The following is a 22,841-nucleotide window of genomic DNA, read 5'->3' as shown; positions in this document are numbered from 1 at the left end:
CCAATGGATCACCATTCTCAAAGATGCAGATCATAAATCAAAATATTTGGATAACTAGCACTCTGATGTGACCACCAAGCTGAACATTAAAAACCAAGGTGAGGTTTAGGCCTTCCATTACAACCCTAACACTACAGTTCTGCTCTTTTTTAAATACTGAAGACCTATCAAGAACAGGGCACCAACTCCCAGATTGGATACATACTATTACTGTAAACCTTAAACTTTAACCCTTCGACTGTCTTTTGGAACCTTCTAAATACCAGATAGAGACCCAAGGTGGCTCACAAATAAGACCACCTAAAATCTTTAGAAAAAAATTAAAAGGCATTTAAAATCAACTAGCTAAAAACAGTATAAAATTACATAAACATACAAAAGTTAAAAACATAACTAAAACACACACACACACACCATATAAAAGTCTCCTTGACATGATTGTATATCCTAAATTGAGTATCATAAAAAAACTTCATCACATGAAACAGCCTTCATGAACAATGGCACTGAAACCTTCACTGATCATACAAGGCTATGATCGTTTGTGGAATAAAATGCAATACTCTTGGGAATAGTATTTTTCACATAGTACAATATGTTGACTATTCTCCAAAGAGTCAGAGTCATTAGATATCTGTATTTCTAACTGTGGCTGAATAGAGCACAAGGTACAGTAACACACAATTCTGTATGAATTTATGAAGTCAAGATGATCAAATAAAAAGTTTGCCTTACCTTTTTTGGTCTCTATATCATTGGCATATATGAAAAATGACTTTTGCAGCCTGTAAAGAGGCGGTACCACAATGGTAATTTTTAGCAGCTTTAGATATAAATTTAACATGGCTTAATTGCAAGTGTGTTATATAGATGGTACAGTGAAATAACTGTCAGTACCTGTAACAATAGTAACATGCTTTAAGGTAGTACCTCACCAAAAAGGAGCCTGAATGTTACAAAGAAACACCATGTGTTTGTGCTTTGGGCATGCATTCATATAGGCAACTGGAGTGGACAACTGCTGAGAAGAAGGAGGCCATTTCCTCAGTGAGCTGCACTGTTATGCTTTAGAGCACTAGAAATGACATTTTCTTTTGCTGAATTTGGAGAGGGAGAGATTGAGGGGTTGGAGGGGCTCTGGGATGTAGGGGAAGTAAACCATAGTCAGTTTTGGGTGCATTTGACTGATTTGCTGGTGACAAACTGCCTGGGTGAGATTCAGGGACCTGTGGGCTTCCCTTTGTCTACTTTGAGATAGGTGCTAAAGAAGCACCATGAATACTGCAGAAAAAGAGTCTGGACATATTAAATGAGCATTTGAAGTTGCATTTACACCCCACACATACATATGTTTACTCAGAAATATGTTCTATTAAATTCAGTGGGTTATACCCCTAAGAAAATATCCATAGGATTATACTGTACAGTTTTTGCACCTGTGGATCTCCTGTAACTATGCATTATACCCAATAAAAAAGCAAGGGATCATGTGACCTACAAGCAGCATACAGTTCCTAGGGGCTTCTTCTGTAGACCCTAACACAGTGGTTCTCAACCTTTGGGCCTCTAGATTTTTGAGATTTCAACTCCCAGAATTCCTGATCTATGAGCATTCTGGGAATTGAAGTCCAAAACATCTGGAGGCCCAAAGGTTGAGAACCACTGCACCTAGCGCCTCCCTCTCACACACACTTCACTCCCAACCTCTATAGTGCAGGAACCTGGAAGCTGTGACACCTTTTGAGCAAACTGGAATTTGCAACTGGAAACAGCTACTCATAGTTATTTCTAATAGTCAAACCTGCAATGTGGTCATTATAAATATCTAAGGCGCGTTACAAACGGCCATTTAGTATGTGCGCTGTGTGTACTAGGGTTAGAAAGGGGCATGCTAGCGTTAGGAAAGGTCTGTCCCTAGTACGCGCGGAGCACGTAGTAAATGGCGGTGCCCACCATCTTTATGTCTTGGACGCACAGTGTCTGGACGTGGCACGGCGGAAGTGACACCGCAAGTGCGCACCTCGTGCCTTGCGGCGCCACTTCTGGGTGCCAAGAAGAAGCCCCATTTCGGCGCTTCTTTTTAGCTGTGCCGGGAAGCCTCGCGGTCTGGTTGCTGGGGCTTCTCGGCGCAGCTAATGATGGTGGCGGCAGACCACCCGCTTTTGGGCGGTCTGTAACACGCCTATGTATCAAATGGTTTTGGAAGCGGTTGTGCACAAATAAACATTTACAGAGTTATAGTTCCATAGTCAGCCTGATGCTAAGAGATCTGTAGGTAAATATAACCAGATTACAGTAGTTTACAACCCCCACTTCCTAACTTTGTCATACCATGTTCTCCATGGCTGTAAACCTCACTTTTCTGTCTATTAAATTACCATGCAGCCCAGTCCATGTTCACTCAAAATGCATAATTCCTTGGAAATAAGTTGCAGTATATTCAATGGATCTCATGCCCAAATAAGCATATGCGCTACTGAAGTCTTATTCTTCTCCTTCAAATCGCACCTCATGTGCCAACACGATCCCAGCTTCTCTGAGCAGTTTACTAGTTTACATTCCTTTCTTGCTACTTCATTATCCACCCTGATATTGCACAGATTTGGCAATTTTTCCTCCTTCCCCTGAGCCTTGAACATCCGCATAATGGCCACATTTCTGAAAGTAAATTTTTTCCCATCATTATACCTCCATATCAGCAAAAAGAACTGGCAATTAAATCTCTATCATTTAGCTGTTAGAGCTGGAAAGATGGCAACTCTATTCTTACAACTCTGTCCCCAAGTTACCATTTAGACTCTGTCTCATACTGTACCTCTAAAGCTGCAATTGTGTGTACACTTAACAACATAATCCTATTATTATTATTATTATTATTATTATTAACCTTTATTTATAAAGCGCTGTAAATTTACACAGCGCTGTACATACAATATTTTAGTCAGACGGTTCCCTGCCCTCAGGCTTACAATCTAAAAGACACGACACAAAAGGAGAAGGGAGTGGTGGTGGGGAATAGGATCGGGTCCAGCAGATCTTCTCCACCTCCGAGGCCTGGACCAAGGCAGATGGACTGGAGGAAGGGCTTGGCTTCTTAATGGATGGTTAAAAGGAGTCTTCCTGGGTCAGAAAGGGGCTCGCCTATGCATGTTTTCTTAGAGGTAAGCCCCACTACCTTCAATGGGGCTTACTTAGAAAGTGAATTTAGACATTACTGCGTTAGGATTATACTACACTGAATCAGCAGAATTTACTTTGATCTCACATGCATATTACTCCTAAGTAAATATGTAAGAACCCTCTACAAAGAAAAACAGTATTTTTTTCCTGTACAAAGTGTATCATAATATCAGCACTAAATAATCATTTATTTAATTTATATTCTGCCACTCTCCCAATGTGGGACCCAAGGTGGCTCACAAAAATATGTAGAGACAAATGTGTAACAATGGCAACAGTCATCATGAAATGATATCTGGATAAAGTTAATTGCACTGTGAACCCAATATGAAAAATGAGCCATAATTTAAGTTCTATTAATTTAAATGGGTGCTAAGACCAACTAACACAATTCTATATATGTCTACTTGAAGTAGTGCCCATTATAGGATGGCAGTCCAACTCATAGTAATTTACTTTACAGTAGAAAGACTATGTCAGAAAAATGTTATTCATGATATTTAGGCTAATTTCTTAAAGGTCACACCCATTTAATGAACTTACTGTCTACAAGACAGTCAGGTTAGCCTTTTCTCTGCTGTATATCCCATAACTTGCAAACCATGATATGCAGAAAGATCCCTTTGGTTAATACAAAGGCTTAGTTTGGTATAGCCTCTGATCTTGCTGCCAATACGGTGTCTGACAACTAATGACTGATGAAACAAAGGTGTAATCTTTTGGTAAACATTTATTGTTCCAGACATGATTAATGGCAGGTTAAATCTTTTAAACCCCCCCCCCCCTAAAATATTTAGAGATCCTTTCAAAAAGAATAATTGACAGATATTGTAGTTGTACTCTTTATTAAAACTCCTGGGCATGTTGCATAGTTTTGATGCAATCTCAGTCCTTGCCCTCTTCTCTTTTATTTGACACTCTAATTAGAATCATAGAATCATAGAATTGTAGAGTTGGAAGAGACCACAAGGGCAATCTACTCCAAACCCCTGCCATACAGGAAATCCCAATCAAAGCATGCCCGAAAGATGGCCATCCAGCCTCTGCTTAAAGACCTCCAAAGAAGAAGATGCCACTGCACTCCGAAGGAGTGTGTTCCACTGTTGAATAGCCCTTACTGTCAGGAAGTTCCTCCTAATGTTGAGGTGGAATCTCTTTTCCTGCAGCTTGCATCCATTGCTCCGGGTCCTGTTCTCTGGAGCTGCAGAAAACAAGCTTTCTCCCTCCTCAATATGACTTCAAATATTTAAACAGGGCTATCATATAACCTCTTAACCTTCTTTTCTCCAGCTAAACATCCCCAGCTCCCCAAGTCGTTCCTCATAGGACATGGTTTCCAGACCCTTCACCATTTTAGTTGCCCTCCTTTGGAGTCTGCTCTACTGACACAGCTAAGTAGCATTTGAATACTGCTGACATAAGTTCATGAATGTAAAGGGCAGCAAGGAAAACTATAATCCAACGTTCTACTTTTGGTACTAAAAACCACCAGGCAGCACTTCTGAACCCTTTGAATAATAAAACCTATAAAATTATTATAAAATCCAAACAATTAAGACATCTGTATATAAAATCACATAAAATATAGGAGCTCGACAGACTGCCCCAAAAGGGTGGGCTGGAGCTGCCCGTTTTTGCTCTCGAGGGAGCCCGCAGCAACCAAACCTTGTGGGCTCCCTCTGCACCAAAAAGAACCCACTAAAAGCATGTTCTTTTTGGTGCACGCAGGCACTGCCATCAGTGCACCATTAGTGCACTGTGGTGCATCAATGACACAAGCGTGGTGCCTGACATGTGGACGCTGCACCACGCTTGCGTCATCATGGCGGCCCTTGTGTGGATAGGTGGCCGCCATGATGACACCACTGTCACGCAGTAGGGCTCGGGAGCGTGCGGTCGCTATGCGCTCCCAAGCCCTTATTTTGACTCGAGGGCGGCGCTTCCCACCTGTCTGTACTGGGCCATAGTTAAGTTAAAAACAGACTAAAAACCCACCTGCTCCATAAAACCACCCTGCTATTTACAGAAAGCCTGCTGACATTATAGACTGCAGCCCAGTTCATCAGATTCAACCGATGCATCTGATGAAGTAGGCTACAGTCCACAAAAGCATGTGTCAAAGAAAAGCTTATAAATCTTTTAATGTGCTTTAAGTTGGTTTACTGTTTGTGATACAAAACACCTGCCCCCTCAAAGGCAAAGCAAAAAATTGAAGTGCTACTACAAATTTGTAATGGGGAGTAGGATTCCAGAATGAAATTATTAAGCAGAGAATGAGGAGTTATTCTCCTATATATTCCTGCCCAAGCTTTGGGGTCTACTGAAGGGGCCCACCTCTGTGCTTCAATAATTAGGGCAATACACTGTGGAAGGACATGAGAGAGGGCCTACTCTGCTGTGGCACCCAGTTATGGACTACTCTTTCCTTGGAGGCCTGATTGGTGTCAATGTGGATGACTCACAAGGGCCATCCAGTCCAACGCCCTGCCATACAGGAACATGGTTGCTTACTAAAGCCTTTTAGGTCTAATTATTTTTATACAATCTCCATATGTGCATGGTTTTAAATGATTTTCAATTGCTTTGCCTTTTTAAACTTTTACAATTGTTTAATATGATTTTAAAATAATTTTATTGTTTACATTGCCTTAAGTTGGTCAAACTCATTTTATTGTAGGCCACCTTGAGATCTTTAGATAGACAGGAATAAAAATATTTTATTTTTATTTTTTTTAAAAAGGAATTTCAAAAATGGGATATACGTTTCCCAAAAACTGCATGATTTCCAAAGGTTGCAGGCGAAGGGAGAAGGCAAGAAAAACATGGACAGCCTCTACAATTTATCATCTACCAACACAAACACAATCAAGCAACCACGCATGAGTTGTCTAGGTCCTGACAGGGTAAAATATGTGAGCAGGTGAGCTGAACTGGGCTCACTCGGTCACAGATCATGCGTGTTTTTTTGTCAAAGCTATGAGACAACTGACATTTCTCTTTGGCAGAAACCTTTATAGTGCTGTTTCTTTACTCTGCCTAACAAAAAGGGCAGTGTCTTTTAAAAGCTTGCATCATCCTATTTTAATAATGGTAGTGTGACAGCATCGCCTGTTTCACATCTGTGGAGTCAGAAACCCTCTTAACATCTTCACCATGTATATATATATATACCTTACCTGTATGGACCTGGGTGGTGGGGGTGGGACTGTGCTGCTGACCTCACCTGCTTTGCTCATACACCCAAGTCTGCAAAAAATCCCTTACATGCAAAAAAGTGTATATGTACAGGTGTCCCAAATGAACAATAGCCCCAACCACACAGAGCTATTATACCTATTTATATATGTACTGTCTGCTGCTCTGTGTGCAGACATTCAGCTATACAAAAGTTAAAAAAGAGGGCCAGGAAAGTATAAAATGTTAGAGGCAGGATAGAACTTTAAAAAGGTATTTTTGTTGACAACTCCAACATTCACTCAGCCAACAGTGACCATTTTTGCTGGTAGGTGGAACGTTCTAAAGTGTGGCTAGTAGAATGGTTCTTCTCATGTCTTTTCCATTTGTTTAATGTCCAGATAGAAATATTCTGAAAGAGCCTACTGAAACCTTGAGTGGAAATGTCTTTTCAACTTTTATTCAGTGCATTTCAAAGCATTTTCCTCGATAGGTCAGAAAATCTGTGACTAAACTATTTCTACAACATTTATCATCATTGAAGTTCAAATCATGACATTTCAACTAATGACCACAATCTAGTAAATGTGGTAAGGAACCCTGGTGGTGAAGTAATTAAATGCCGGTACTGCAGCCACAATATTGTGAGTTTGACTCCAGAGTTCCAGGTTGATTCAGGGGCTGTACAGCCCCCCCCCCCCCCCATTTCAGCCAGACAGGCACGGCAACTGCACACTGCAGCCCCGACCTGGCCTTTGCAGGATGCAAAAAGGAGCCGCAAAAAGAGCTACTTTTTGTCCTCTGCAAAGGGAGCGATAGCAGCGGCTTGGTGGTACTCCTTTAGAGCTGCATTGTCTGTTCACAGTGTTGGAGGAGTGCCATGACGCCATGCGCAGTGCGGTGTCACACCATCTTGGGGACAGAGCTAAGTATACATCATGGAGATGCTATGTCCTGACTCCACCCCCAAGCTGGCCCAAATGGCTGGTCTGAACAGCCCTTATGCCTTCCATGCTTTCGTAGGTTGGTCAAATGAGTATCCAGTTTGCTGGGGGCAATTGGCTAACACATTGTAAATTGCTTAGAGAGTGCTTACTTCACTATGAAGCAATACAGAAATCTAAAATGTTAGTAAATGTAATTTGCAAAATCAGTTTCCCAGCAATACCTAAAAATTACAGGTGATATACATATTTAGAAGCTTACCACTCAAACCCATCACTTTGGTTCACTCATGATTTTCTCCTTCAACATTTTGTTCACTTTCATTATGAAGACTGTTGCCTAGACATTTTACATTTCTTTGATCATTTCCATTCAGGGAAGAACTGGCAGCCAAAAGGCTTGCAGTATTTAAAATAACTATTTAGTCTAATAAAAAAATATAATTCTACTTGTGTTAAGTTGCTTTTCTCATCAGAGAGCTAACAAAGAGGTGTGAAGCAGTCAGAGTCCTTCAGAAGGTTATACAATTTTTTATTAGGGATGGGATTTCATGTGAATAATTTAACTCCAATGCTACTGGGTTTTACATACAAGTCCATCAATTTATATGTCACATGCTGCATATAAATGGCTTGCATATAATTAAGTCACAAATTTCCATCTAATCCATGCACAGTGAGATTATCCACATTTCCATTTTGTTTTACAAGGTCTGCATCAGTTTTGACACAAGCTGCATGCTAATGAGAAGCTGAAAAGTAATCAGATGCTACAAGATAGCGCACATCTATCTTTCTTTTAACACCTATCCTGGATCTATTTTCATATCCGCTTCCTGCAGTGGGACCCTTATGCCAATCTCATATATGTTTGTGGCCACAATCAGCATCATATGACAAATGAAACAGAAATGAGCTAGTGAGACAGAAGGTTGGAAATACATTTTTACAGTGTCAGCAATCTTCATATGGATTGCGGAAAGGTCACAGAAATAAATTTCATTTGAAGTGTTACTTGATACTATTAGAGCTTTATTGTTCCTGTGCTGGGAACTGAAATCAGCACTAGGTCAAAATAGTCAAGCAAAATTGCTTTCGCTAAGAATATTTTGCTATATACAGGAAAGCAGGACTGGCAGGATTTTGTTACCAGTGTGGCTCCAGGGTTCTCTCAATCTTCTTCCTATTGGATCTGTCAACCTACAGAGAGCCTAAGTAGCATTATTGTGCTTTTCCATTCACCTAGTTTGCCAGCTGTTTATTTTTCACTTTAAGAAGCATCTGTTTTTCAAAACTGTTGAAAACAAACAAAGCATTACACTGTGAGTGAATCTTTCCAGTGAAACCACGAATATACACCAACCCACAATGATTTCAAGGGAAATCTTTTCATTCACTTGGTTACACCTTAGTCACAATTCTAGTGTACGTGTCCATAGCTTGGAGTTTCATTACAAACAGGGATACTTAAGAAAGCCATTAGAGATAATCGTAAGCCATTGTTTTATTTCTTCTATCCTTCCCCCATCCTTTGTGCATGATGGGAGGAGATCAGTTTGCAGCCAATGGCAGTTAAACTATGGAAGTTAAAGTAAAAGCATAGTGCTATAAGTATGTAGTAGGAAAGGCAGCCATGCTTAAAGTAAACCTATAGAAACAAATGGGGCTTGTAATTGTCATGAGTAACTCAAGTCATTTATTTCAATGGATCCACACACTAAAGATGACTACGATTGGGTCAAGCCATGTGGTTTACATGAACCATAGCTCATTTCTAGCAGAGATCAAAATATTGTTTGCTTGCAAACTATCATTACTTCAGGATCTTGCAGCAACTATGAGACTAAATGAAAGGGAGATGTAGGTACTATGAGCTTTCACAGACTTGAGTCTACTTTCTCAGATGCATGCATCTCAGGAAATACATTCAAGTCTACAAAAGTTAATGCTACCAATTTCAAACCTTAGGAGAGCAGAATATACCAAATTTTATTAAGCCTGTTACTGGTCAGAATTGAAATGTCTGGCTCCATCTAATTCAAGGAAGAGAAATACTACATTTACAGAACACATCAAAAAGCAGTTCTCAGACTTTTAAAAAGAGAGCTGTTTGTATCTGTGAAACTGATTAATATGTTAGAAGTAATCCTCAGGAGATGGATTAGTGGGCAAACTACAGGTGAGGTGGGCAAATAATAATCACTATTTATCACACAGACATCTTTACAAGGTTTCTGGTGGTTAAAAATTACAACATGCTACCAGCTATGTACAATTACTTCTGTGCAACTTTTAAAAAAAATATTGTTTGGGCAGAGGTACAGTAGCAATCTTGTCACCCTCTAATGATGCTTACAATGAACTTGCTTTAACAAATTAGTAACCCCTTCCCTTTCCTGCTGCCACACACATACAACAAATGCTTGCCAGCAGTCTTCCACCAAGACCACCCTGGAACTCCAAACAAAACCAAAAAAGCCATCTTATGAATGAAGACAAAGAGATGTTGCCAGCAGAGACTGTGTTTCCTGCTTCCAATATATGTTGTTTCCGCTTATTTCAGTAAAAAGGTAAGCATGTGGAACTGGGTGTAGCACCCCATCTTTTGCCTCAACAATTCAACAATTCAATAATACCCATGATGGCTCTAGCCTCTGCTAAGCATAAGGATCAAGATATTGAAAAGATGTAAACTTCAGCGAAGGCAGCAGTATCCATAAATGGGTAAGGGAGGGAAATCTGTTGCACTAATGAAGTGAAAATTCAGCCACACATGGTGCTAGATTTGGCTTCTTAATGGAAGAACAAAACAATGGATCTAACAGGACACAATGTCAGCAACTGAATAGGTCCTGGCTCCCTTAATTAGGGCAGCTTTCCATGGGGCAGGGGGAGAGACCGGAGCAGGCAGGGGTGTGTGTGTGGAATGGGCACAGCCATGGTCCTTACATTCTGAATGCTGTCACGTTCCATTGAGCACTACAGCATGAATATACCAATTCAGCGATGGGTCACAACACACCCACACCACTTTAGAAAATATGTAGGCATACAGTTTATATGCTTTGTAATTTCCAGTGCACCTAGGTCAGCCACCAATCAGATCAAAGTCTGGCACACAGAACACATTTCATAGCCAAGTCAGATTTTTAGCACTTGTTTTTGAGAGAGACAGCTTAAAATAAAGGAACTCTCCAAAAGGATATGAAAAGAGAGTTTGTTTGGATCAAAGGCAGTTAACCACAGCCAAGTAGGAGCAAGTCCTTCCAGTTATTAATAATATATACCATCAAGCATATTCAGCATTTTGAAATGCAGCTTGTTTCAGTTTTTAAGGTGTTGAAAGGATGCCTTAAAAAATAAACACCCACAACTGTTACCAGACAAAGCCATCACAATAACAAGAACAAGTTATTCTTTTGCTGGGTTAATAATCAAGACAGAGCTTAATCTTTTACAAACCATTCATTTGGAAAAGGTTCACAGAGAAGCTAAATATGCAATTCCACATAACTACAATTCCGCTCTATGCACTGGAAACTGTTGTTAATTCTTACAGTGAATGCAGCATTTCTCTTTGAATTTTTTTCTCTAATCTCATGAAAAATGCCAGATTTATAGTCTTCTGTTCATCTCTGAATACAAACAGCATGGTCAGCATAAAAATACTAACTTGTCTAGACTGGCAGGAGCAACATATTCATTGCTGTGAACAAGAGAGCAAAGATCAAAATGTATTCTCTACTATTCCTGGAAAGAAATTATTCTGAAATCCTTATAGTGTACAAGTCTACATCTGTTTCCTGCACCTCAGTTTGGATTCAAGCCATCTTGACTTTTAATACAGAATTTCTATGATTAAAAATGTAACCTTTTGTGGAAAATCTTGCTTTCCAGTATAGTGTATTTCCAGTATGGCCTAGCATTTAACAAGGGAGCAAAAGACACCTGTTAAGAACAGAGGATAAGCTCTATTGCAGTTCTTTAGCAATAATGGTATTAATTTCAGCTCCAACGTTTCAAATGGAGGAACTGATGGGGATTGGTGGCTCCTGCATTTTCCCAATAATATTACATTAAAAATTATGCAAAATGTGACCAGAGTTTCTGCTTTTATTCCATGCTGCCATAGGTATTGGGGTAAGTGGTGTAGTGGTTTGAGTGTTAGACTATGATTCTGGAGTCCAGGCTCAGCCGTGCAAACCTACTGAGTAACCTTGGGTAAGTCACACTCTCTTAGCCTCAGAGGATGGCAATGGCAAACCACCTCTGAAAAAACTTGCCAAGAAAATCCCATGATGGGTTCACCTTATGGTCGCCATAAATTGGAAACAACTTGAAGGCACACAACAACAACAACGGAATAATATGATAAGATGGGATATAAATATTTTAAATACATAAACAAACAAATAAATAAACACATACAATGACAGAAGAGGAGCACAGCAAAGGAAATGATGAATTCAAAGGTATCAGGGCACCTTCAGTCTTGTACAGGATTTTAAGACTAAACTGGATTAGTGGTTCATCTAAACTGGACTTCAGTTGTCAGTATTTCTGCTGGTGCAGTGGTTAAATGCCTGTACTGCAGCCACTCACTCAAAACCATAAAGTTGCGAGTTCAATACCAGCAAAAGGGCTCAAGCTCAACTCAGACTTGCATCCTTCCGAGGTCGCTAAAATGAGTACCCAGATTGTTGGGGGCAAATTAGCTTACAGTTGTAAACCACTTAGACACTGCTTAGGTGGTATGAAGTGGTATATAAATGAAGCTTGTTTGTTGTTTGATTAATGGTTTAATATAAATATTTTATATTTATATCCTGCCTTCTCTGTCCAACAGCCTAAATATTCTGGTGCTAAATAGAGCACCAGATCATGTCTGATTTTGGATGCTAAGCAGAGTCCCTGTTTAGTACTTTGATAGTAGACCACCAATGAATACTAGGTTCTGTAGGCCACATTTCAGAGGAAAGAACTAGCAAAACCACATCTGAGTATTCCTTGCTTAGGAACACCCTATGAAATTCATGGGGTTGCCATAAAACCAACATGTATGGTGCATCTCATATCTATTGTACATCTCATATCTACTGTATCTGCAAAACAACTCTATGAGTGTAGGACACAGTGAGAGATTGACTGGCTCAAGGTCCCAAAGCAAATGAGTCATTGCTTAACAGTGATTTCAATGTAGATATATCCCTAGCCCTTGTCTAACAGCCTAACTGCTATATCTGAGCAGTTCAGCTCCGGGATGCAATATCTATTTACACAATACTCTGCAGCGCAAAGCATACAGCAGTTTCTGTTTCTTCACAAATACCTGAATTGTCAAAATATGGCCACAAAGTTCTTTTTAAACAAGATTATTTTAGCATTCTTAGAACCTTTTCAAGACCAAGCCTCTGGAAAGAGGTCTGGAAACTTTTTTGAAAAGCAAGATTAGCAGTAACAAGAAAAGCAACACAAAACATACAGACCAGTAGAATATATGAACTTCCCTGATTTTTAAGTCTATCAACCAAAATGAATCCAAAGACAGTATCATGTTTCATATACTGAAACACAACACTGCCTTTCCTTGGTCTTCATACAAGAAAGATAAAGAACACACAGCCAGCTGGCAATACTGGATGTTTGCAGTCCAGAACTGCTTAGGAACCAAATAGGAATCTGGCCTGAGAGAACTAAGAAACATAGGAGGAAAAGTAGCACCTGCAGCCAAACAGTTGTTGTTGTTGTTGTTGTTGTTGTTGTTATTTCCAACAGCCAATTACATTTACAAGATATTTTTCTAGGGATGTTAAAGACACTAAGAATTGCTAGCCATTTTGTTGTTCCCAGTGAAACCACTGGTGGCAACACCTATGCTAGCAGTGAGTAAGAGCAAATAAACCAACTGCTCGCCTTTACAATCTGACAGAAGGAAGCAGCTGCAGCAGCCAGTAGGTAGGAATGCTTCTAATTTGCAAGTGGTAGCACTTTTGTGTTGTGCTACTGGCTGCAAAGTCTCCATATGGCACACAGAAGTTTTTGCTTTATTTTTTAACAGCATGAAGAGATGATATATGTCTATCTCTATGAAAATATGGATAGATGCAGGGTGAAAGTAAATAGATGAAAACTGTGTTTGTATAAAGGCCTGTAGGTGTGAGTGTGGAGTGGGCAGTCAGAGAAAGATTTAGAGAAAGAATGCCTTTGCAAGTGTGTATACATATGGGCTTGCATGCCCATATTTGCAATACCTATTGCTCTGCCCATAACTTAGCTTTGTCTGCCAATGAAGATTATCGCACTGCGTTCTGAGAACGTTCTCATCACGTGATGAGAACGGAACGCATTTGAGTATACCGCACGTATGTGTTCCAATCGGGTTCTCAGAACGTTTAAATGTGTTCCAAATGTGTTCCAGGAGGGTACAGATTGAATGTGTTCCCAGAGAGCTGAAACGTGATGAGAACGTTCCAACAGAGGTGTGTGCGGTATTCTTATCTGTTCTCAAATCCGTTCTCTCATTCCTCCGTCTCCTGACTGGCTGAAAGAATGACAGGCAGGGAGGGAGGCAGGCAGGCGAGCGACTGCAGTGAGGGAAGGGGTGTATGTGTGAGAGGGGAAAGAAGGAGGGAGGGAAGGGAGGAAAGTTGAGACAAGTGAGAGAAGAGGAAAGAAGGGAAAGAGAGAGAAAGAGAGAGGGAAACAGGGGGGCCAGAGCAGAGAGCAAGAGGGAGAGGGTCTGGCTGCTTCTGCGGGGGCCTCTAGTGTCATGTCCAGCGGGGCTCCTGTGCTGGCAGCCTGCAGGAGGCAAGGATGGCAGGGATGCCCAGGACCTTCTCCTCCTTCCCTCCAGGAAGGAACCCACAAAAGCTCCTCTGTTTGGAGCAACACACAAAAGCAAGCAAACAACTCCCAGAATTCCATAGCAAAGAGCCAGACAAGAATTAAAGCGAGGAGGGAAGCTCACAGGCCCCACCTGGAATATTGTGTCCAGTTCTGGGCACCACAATTCAAAAAGGACATTGAGAAACTGGAGCGTGTCCAAAGGAGGGCGACTAAAATGGTGAAAGGTCTGGAAACCATGCCCTACAAGGAACGACTTAGGGAGCTGGGGATGTTTAGCCTGGAGAAGAGAAGATTAAGAGGTGATATGATAGCCCTGTTTAAATATTTGAAGGGATGTCACATTGATGAGGGAGCAAGCTTGTTTTCTGCTGCTCCAGAGACTAGGACCCGGAGCAATGGATGCAAGCTCCAGGAAAAGAGATCCCACTTCAATATTAGGAGGAACTTCCTGAGAGTAAGGGCTGTTCGACAGTGGAACACACTCTTTCCTCAGAGTGTAGTGGAGTCTCCTTCCTTGGAGGTCTTTAAGCAGAGGCTGGATGGCCATCTGTTGGGGATGCTTTGATTGTGATTTCCTGCATGGCAGAATGGGGTTGGACTGGATGGCCCTTGTGGTCTCTTCCAACTCTATGATTCTATGATTCTATGAAGGCACACATTACATGCGCACACACACAGGAGGCAAAAGGGTGACAAGAGGCCAAAATGGGGAATTGGGATGACAGCAGAGGACTCTTCTTTTCTAACCGGTTTAAAGAGCTGCTATGGCTGCCGGGGCTCTGCCCTTAGCCCAGTCCCCTTCCTGGCAACTTGCTTTCCTTCGGCTTGAAGAGACCTGCATGGAGCTCCGCCTTCTTCCCAACCTTGCAAAGGAGGTTTGGGATGTAACTTGCAAGGCTCATCTCTCCCCATTTCTCTTTCTCCCTGCCTTCCTCCTGATCCCTCCTTCTTCCCTGCCTTCCCTCCCTCCTCCTTTCCCCCCTCTCTCTCTCTCACACACCCCTTCCCTCACTGCAGTCGCTCGCCTGCCTGCTTCCCTGCCTCCCTGCCTGTCATTCTTTCAGCCAATCAGGAGACGGAGGCGGCCTTGGTGGAATATGTTCTCGGAACGGTTTCAGGAATCGCTGTGCGGTAAAATGCAGTTCTGATCACGTTCTGATCACGTTCTAGTTTACTAATGCAGTAATATCTGTTCCAGGAACGTTCTCATCACGTGATGATACGGAACGTTCTCAGAACGCAGTGCGATAATCTCCAATGGCTGCCATTTTGTCAGGATCATGGTCCAGATATGGTCATGCAATGCTTATTTGTTATGCTTCAGCATATGTATGGTAATGCAGTATGATGGGATATGCTATCCTATTGGTGATGCTGGGAAAAGAAAAGATTGTATATCATTCACAGCCTGGGATAATGAGCAGATGTATGGGGAGGAAGTATGAGCTGTAGATTACCAAAATCATTCTTGTGGGAAGCTTTATTATGGGAGAAAGAAGGAGGGAAGATAGTATGTTCTGAGTTACTGACAAATGGGATGACAGTTTTTGTAATGTATGAAATGTTTGGACTCTTCAGGTGCATCTACACTGTAGAAACAGTAACAATTTGACACCACTTTAACTGCCACGGCTTCCTTTTATTTCTGTGGTCTTGTATTTTGGAGAGTGTTCACAATTCCGGTGAATTCTTTTGAAGGCCCCTGAGGCCTAGTGAGGCTGAAATGTGTTGTTTTTTTTTTAACACTAATAAATAGTTGACCATCTTTGATTACTTGAAGCTTGTCTTCTCTTTGTTTGCTGCTTGGCTATGTGCTTTTAGTTCCTTACCTATAGAGAAAGCTAAAGACCATATAAAACTACAAATCCCAAACTTTCATAAGACGGAAGTACAACACTTAAAGTGGTGTCAAACTGCATTATTTCTAGAGTGTAGATGCACCCTATGTATACTGCTTAACCGGGGGGGGGGGGGGGGGGAGTCCTGAGAACTATGTATGGTGATCACCTCTGCTAACTGAACAAACCTTTTCTGAATCTGCTGGAGGCTTGTGTTCCTAGAGCGGTGTTAGCCTATACATTGACCTGTTTTCTTCCCCACCAGCAACATGGGCATCAGGGACCATCTGCCTGTGTTCAGGAAGCTTCCCTACTTTAAGGGAATGAGAAAAAGGTGGTGGTGGGAGCATAAGAGGTTTCAATGCTGAAGCAGGGCTGCTATGGCCCCTTCATTTTTCTACATGACATTTCTCTTATGGAAGGAAGACATCTGAATATAGTGTTAGTCAAAGTTAAAATTATTTGATTTTTATTTTTGAAATGTACTCCACCCTTTCCCCTAGACGTTTATGGTGATTTACAATAAAAACCAAACATTATTTATTTAAGTAGTGATAAAGATTGAACATTTTAGAACACCTTTTTAGTCTTCATTAAACATTAAAACACACAAACCAGCAGCAACTGCTGTTGAAGCAGAAACAAATTAAATTTCACAAATTAAGAATACATATTAGTAATGTTCCAGAGAAAGATGGCCTACCAGAAGGTCATTAATTCAGAAGTGAGACAAACTATCCTTAAAAGGGAGTTTCAGAGCTCAGTATTATTTATTCTGCTCGGGGGCTGCTTTCCAGTGTCTCAGGTAGAGGTCTTTTTTGCTCTTTTACCTGCTATCTGATCCTGTTAACTGAAGATGCCATAGTTTGAACCTGAAGTCTTCTGCATGCAGAGCAAGTGCTCTTTTGCTGAGCCATTATTTTTCTTCTAGTCTATTCATTATAGCAGCTCTAAACAAGCAGAAGCACTAAAAGACAAGAGTTTTGGCTTATGATAAAAGAGATAGTGGTTCAAAATGGGCATTTCCCTGAAAATACTTCTGGCATTTTGGTACCCCGTCTTCTGTCAAACTTGAACTAGAACTGACGCCATTCATATCCTGTTTCTAGGTCTAGTGACATTACCAGACTGTTCAACAGGACACAGTGGTGTTGCCTAGGGCTACAATGTCGGTAGTTAGAAAGGCTTTTGTTGGCACTGGGATATGTTGCAGACTGTATAATTACTGTTCTTAAGCTTTCTCATGTGCTGAGATTATTAATTAACACATCATTCAAATGTAAACAAATGAACTGCTTGACTGGAAAGTCTGGTTTACAGGCAGGTAGAAGGACTGTGTTAAAAACAACAACACTATCCTGAACCTCAGAAGCAGAGTGAAATATATGGACTTGCTCTGGAATACTATAAAAGAGCTTAAGGACCTGGCATAACTTTGACCAGCACCCTTTATTCATTTAATGTAAAGTACTCCAATCCCTGCATTGCAAAAAAAATCCCTCTTAAGAACCAAAGCAATCATCATCCTCATCATCATCAGAATACTAAAATATAATTTTCATGATGGGTTTCCACACTGATTAATAATAAACATGGCATGTTAATAATACAGCATGTTTGTGATCTTGAATCAAAGCATTTTTCAAGCACTGTAAGCTGTATCATTTTAAATTGTATTGCTTAACCTTTTAAAATCATTTTTGGATATATGCTTTTAAAGTGTATGCTTAATATGGTTAATAGTTTAATTTGTTTCTGATGTTGTTTTTATTATGGTTTTAACTGGTTTTTTTTTAGATGTAAGCCATCTTCAGTGCATTGGGGAAAATGCAAGGTATAAATAATAATGATGATGGTGTTGGTGTGGAAATGCTGATGATGATAGTTTATTATTGCATCACATCCTATGATGCAGATAAGGCTGAGAGATGACTAGCCCAAGGCCACCCAGTGAGCAGTAAGACTGGGTGGGGATTTGAATGTATGTCTTTCTACTCCAGTGACAAAACAACCTCTATCTATCAACCCTTAATTGCTAAAGCCTAGCTTTTCTCTTCTAAATGTTGGCAGTTGCAATGTAGTGATTGTTAAATAAGGGTTCCAACTGGAAATGATCAGATCCCCCCCAACCAGCACGGCCTCCATCCCAATGCATGTGATTGCTGATTGGCAAGCAGTCCTTTGACATAACCAGCCTTTGATAGCACTGGAAAGCTCTAACCAACCAGCAAATACAGCTCTATGATAGTCCATTGCCTTACCTTTCAACAGTGACCAAGCAGGGGCATATTTCCTCTCCCATTTGATAACCACATAATAGTTGTGGTTCTCACTAGAGAGCTACATTATTAAAACACTATTAAAACTACTGTGACCTAATACAAAACACGATCTTAACTTTCCTTCTAGTTTTGTGGGGAAATGGGCAGTGAGGTTTCAGGACTGATTAAAAATCTGCATTGAAAAATGTTTCTACCCTTTTCAAACATGTAAAAGAGAACAAACGTTTTGTTCAAGCCAAGAAAGCTATGGTTCATTTGAGTAAGAGGGAGAGTTGGGATTTTTTCCAGGGACTGTTTAATATCTTAAAGTAACTTTTAACCTCCATGTCTGCCAAGAAAATTATTGTTATTTAAAGCCTGTGTAGACTTCCTTTTGCTGCTTTTCTTAAAAGTTTTTGAGTATGTCTGAGTTTAATTTTCCGTCTTTCGTTGAACCAGAAAACAAGAAATAGAATTTTAAAACATTCTGTATTAGTCCTATTATGAGAGCAATATTGTGAAAGTTAACAGATGAGAAAATCCATCATTTTGCACATGCGAACATATGTACAACCTAACAATTTGCTCAAAGAAGCATCTGACATCACTTGAAAATTTCACAATTACATACCATAACACCAGTTTGTGCACTGTTTCCTTATTTTGACTGCTTTGCTAAACATCTGGCTGGTAAGAGCAGTTGCAATGAGTCTGTGTGTCACAAGAGGGCAGACTAGAGAAAGAAAGGAAAAATGAAAAAAGTGGAAGAAGAAAGTTTGATAGAATACTGAACTTTAAACAAGTGATGCTATTGGTTCCAAGGCATTAACAAGATGTTTATTTCTATGTCATTTTGTGGTATCTAATTAAAATGTATTAAAGGTTTTTTTAAAAATAAAATTGCAGCAGGGAAATATTTACAATAACATTGGACAATTGTATTTAAAATCTAAAGCACAGATCTGAAATTCTAGATATTTATTCCTTACTCCTTAAAGCAAGGTCATTTAACTGCATCAAAACTAATATGAACAAAGTACTCCTCACACATACACACCTTTTTAAATTCGGGATTTAGGAAAGTTAGGGATATAATACTAGCAACTCAAAACCACACATGGTAACGAGTAACCAATTATAACCCGTTATACAGTAACCAGTTATAAATTGCTCTCACAATAGGACTAATACAGAATGTTTTAAAAAGAGGTCATTTGGTATCACATCAAGTGAAATTCAAGGAACAACTTTCAGCAGTTTGGAAGTAGCTGGTTAGTTATAATTATTTTAACATAAAATTATAACTAACTTCTATTACAGCTGAAACTTAATGAGGGATAACCTTTTACAGGTGACTTTCTTTTTGTTGTTACTTGGGTGCATTTTTGGCAGAAAGCTAAATTCAAATGATGATGATGATGTAGTAGTAGTAGTAGTAGTATATCATGTTGCATCCTGACAAAGAGGTATCCTATTTGTTTCCAAACTCAAAGGATTTTGGAAAAATACCCCCCCCCTCCAACTCAGATATGATAATATCTTTTTTTTAGGTCCACAGAAGTGTTACAAAAGGGTGCATAAGGAGTGTGGTGCTTTCCAGAGTTCTTAGTCAGGCATGATGGTACAAACATTAGGGAAGAATTAGGGAAGAAATGGTGACTTAAAATCCAGCCTTATGGATTGGATACTGTATTTTGTATGTTCTGTAGCTACAAGACTGCTAATGCAGGGCCAGTAAACATAGGAAACATAGGATGGGTTAAAGCACCTGCTTTTAGCTTGTTGGGATACACAGGTATTATTTTTCTGTCTTCACCAACAAGAGAATTGGCTGATGCCCATCACCTTTTCTGAAGCTCAACAGCTCCTGGAATGGCTAAGACTAAAGGCCAAGACCCAAGCAATATGAGTGTCTCTACATACGAATCCAGTTAAATTCGCTACTGGAGTTCATGTGATTCCTTTAGCAGGAATGGAACATGCAGAGAGAAGATCAGATATTGTGTTTTTATATGGGTTACATCTTGAATCTATATAGGTCATTATACCTGTAATGTACAAGTTAAGTAGTCATTTCCACTGCAGCCTTCACAGCAGCTTTCTACGTCTGGCAAGCTAGATAAAGCTATCATGTTCTATGCCACCTGTAGACCTTTCTTTATTTCATCCAGTCTTTTCTTACTATAACCTAAAATGAATGAATGACTATGGCCATTTTCATTAAATATTTTGAGTCTGGTAAATCCATGGGATGATAATTCAAGAAGAATATTCATCTTTGAAACATCAGGTCTAGCCACAAATATAAAATTAAGACCTGCGATGTGATATTAGCAGATGGAGCCTTTGTGACCAGTTCCATATTCTGCTAAGCTAGCATAACAGCAAATAAGGCCATGTCTCTCTGCAGGTCACAGATCACACAAGCTGTCAGAGTCATTATACTACCTTTGATAAAATCATATAACTGACATCAGGACTCATTAAAAGTCCTACATTCCCCACCATTCTCATTATCAGTCACATTAATTTTCAGTGCCATGTCACATAAAAATGGAGGTAGCTTGAGGTAATAATGCTATTTCGCTAGCACTAGCAACAACACTTGAGTTAAGTGCTATTTATATTTTCACAAATGATGTCACTTTCATCACTTCACTCACACAAGAATGGATAAAAATATCTTTTGTAAAAATATATGGTGGTTACAGATTTAAAGTGTTGGCTAAAGATGAAGGAATACTCTTTGAGTCTGAGAATGTAATCTTATTATTAAAGAAGTGAAAACCTTTTATATCTGAAACTTGTCTCTACTGTACAGATGAAGTTTTAATCTAAACAAATTCATTCACTTCCCTAGATAAACCTTATCTGGGTGGCTTCAGTAGGCAGATTTTACTGTCCCATTTCTTCTGTGTCTTAAAAAACAGATTGGCATACAAAAACTGAGAAATGAAAGTTTTTTCCTGGCATGGAGATAAATGCTGGGAGAAAAAACAACCCAATAACTTTACTTGCTGACTAGGTATGTGTTCAGTGGTTGTTAAAAGACACAGGAGCAGGGCCAGTGAAAACAGATGAACTTTAGTTTTAAATGTTGCTTCCAACAAGCTTAAGTCCCCTTCAGTTGAACAAAACAGAGATGAAACAGGAAACACATACTATGGACACTTCCCATTCATACCACATCATCAAAATCCAAGCACCTCTCCAAGTCGTTCATGAGCTATCTCATTCAACCTTCAGAAAAGATTGAGTTGATTTACAGTAAATGGTAGAATTTGAAAATGCAATTGTTATTAAAGTAGAATATGACCTTTTTCTCTCTAGCTGCATCCACACTGCGAAAATAATCTGGTTTAGCACTACTTTAACTGCCATTGATCAAAACTATGGGATTCTGGGAATGGTAGTTTGTTATGGCACCAGAGCTACCACTCCCAGAATTCCATAGCTTTGACTGATGGCAGTTAAAGCGGTATCAAACTGGCTTATTTCTGCAATGTGGATGAAGTCTCTCTCTCTCTCTCTCTCTCTCTCTCTCTCTTCCCAGAATGGAAATGTTTTGGCAATCTGTGTGGGCTTTTGTATTCCATCCAAGGTGAAAGGCCAAGAAGACAACACCCTACACCACATGTTCTTCTGAGGGAATAAAAGTGGTGCAGTCAAACATGTTGAACTTCCTTTCATCAAAACAAAAAGGAAACACCTTGCAGATAACAAAATAATTGCAAGAACTTATGCAACAGCCTCTTCCTTTGCCAGAATGGCTTTTAAAGGACTCATACAGCATCTCTTGTTATGAGAAATCTTTCCGATAAAACTTTATAGTTAACTTTGGAGAGCTACATGTTATAAGACAGAGTTTTCAATTGTGATTGTGTCAGGTAATACAAATGAAAAAGGCAGGAGACAGACATTTGGATGACAGAATGAACTGAGAGGAGAGGGCTGCATCCCCCAAAGGTATTTCCCATTTACAAATCCCCATGACCATTTTAAAGGCCTAAATATTGTGAAGACACTAGATCCCATCTGATCTTGGAAGCTAAGCAGGATCAGCTCTGTTTAGTACTTGGATGAGAGGAAGCCAACGAATATCAAATTCTATAGACTATGGCCTAAATAAACGGCCCTAAAGAGACAGTGTCACCCAATCTGGTGTTTTTCCAGCCCCAAAAGAAGTGGCAAAATGCAGCTCCTTTTAGAGATGGAAAAAGGGCACCTTTGCCACAGTGGCAGCACTTTCTAGCGCTCCTTTTGTTGTGCATCATCTGAACGCTATACCCCAAAGGAGCACTGTAATAGTATTAACTTGAGTATTAACAGTATTAATCCCCTAGTCTCTTTAGAGTACTGATATTCTAGAAATATTCTTATTACAGAAACAGAAGAGAAATGGTTAATTATTAGTAGCTAAAACTCAACATAAACTAGCTTTCACACAAAAGATACTTCCCTTCTTTAAAAGTGCTAGAGTGAGACTGCTTAGAGCAAGGTTTCACAAATCCAGAATAATGAATTACTGTAAAGCTACCTTCACAGCCTTTGATCTCAGATAGGCTTTCCTTATATCACTTTTCCTTTCAAGCTTCTAC

General features: G+C 39.9%; 1 protein-coding gene across 6 annotated transcripts in view; it reads right to left on the bottom strand.

Annotated features, from left to right (window-relative positions):
- The window catches only part of SEMA6A (semaphorin 6A), a 228,145-nt gene that overhangs the window by 189,750 nt on the left and 15,554 nt on the right, over positions 1–22,841 (bottom strand). For 5 of the 6 annotated variants that reach the window (XM_089491896.1, XM_089491911.1, XM_089491932.1 and 2 more), the window contains exon 2: positions 18,875–18,976. The exons of the other annotated variant lie outside the window; for it this stretch is intronic. The gene's annotated coding sequence lies outside the window, so the exon portion shown is untranslated. The remainder of the gene's footprint in view (positions 1–18,874; positions 18,977–22,841) is intronic. 6 annotated transcript variants of the gene reach the window in all.

Source organism: Sceloporus occidentalis, unplaced genomic scaffold, assembly GCF_023333645.1.
Source record: "Sceloporus occidentalis isolate IW3139 unplaced genomic scaffold, rSceOcc1.0.p SCAF_1, whole genome shotgun sequence".
NCBI lineage: Eukaryota > Metazoa > Chordata > Lepidosauria > Squamata > Phrynosomatidae > Sceloporus > Sceloporus occidentalis.
The sequence above is the reverse complement of the archived record's forward strand: the minus strand, read 5'-3'. Positions and strand labels throughout refer to the sequence as shown.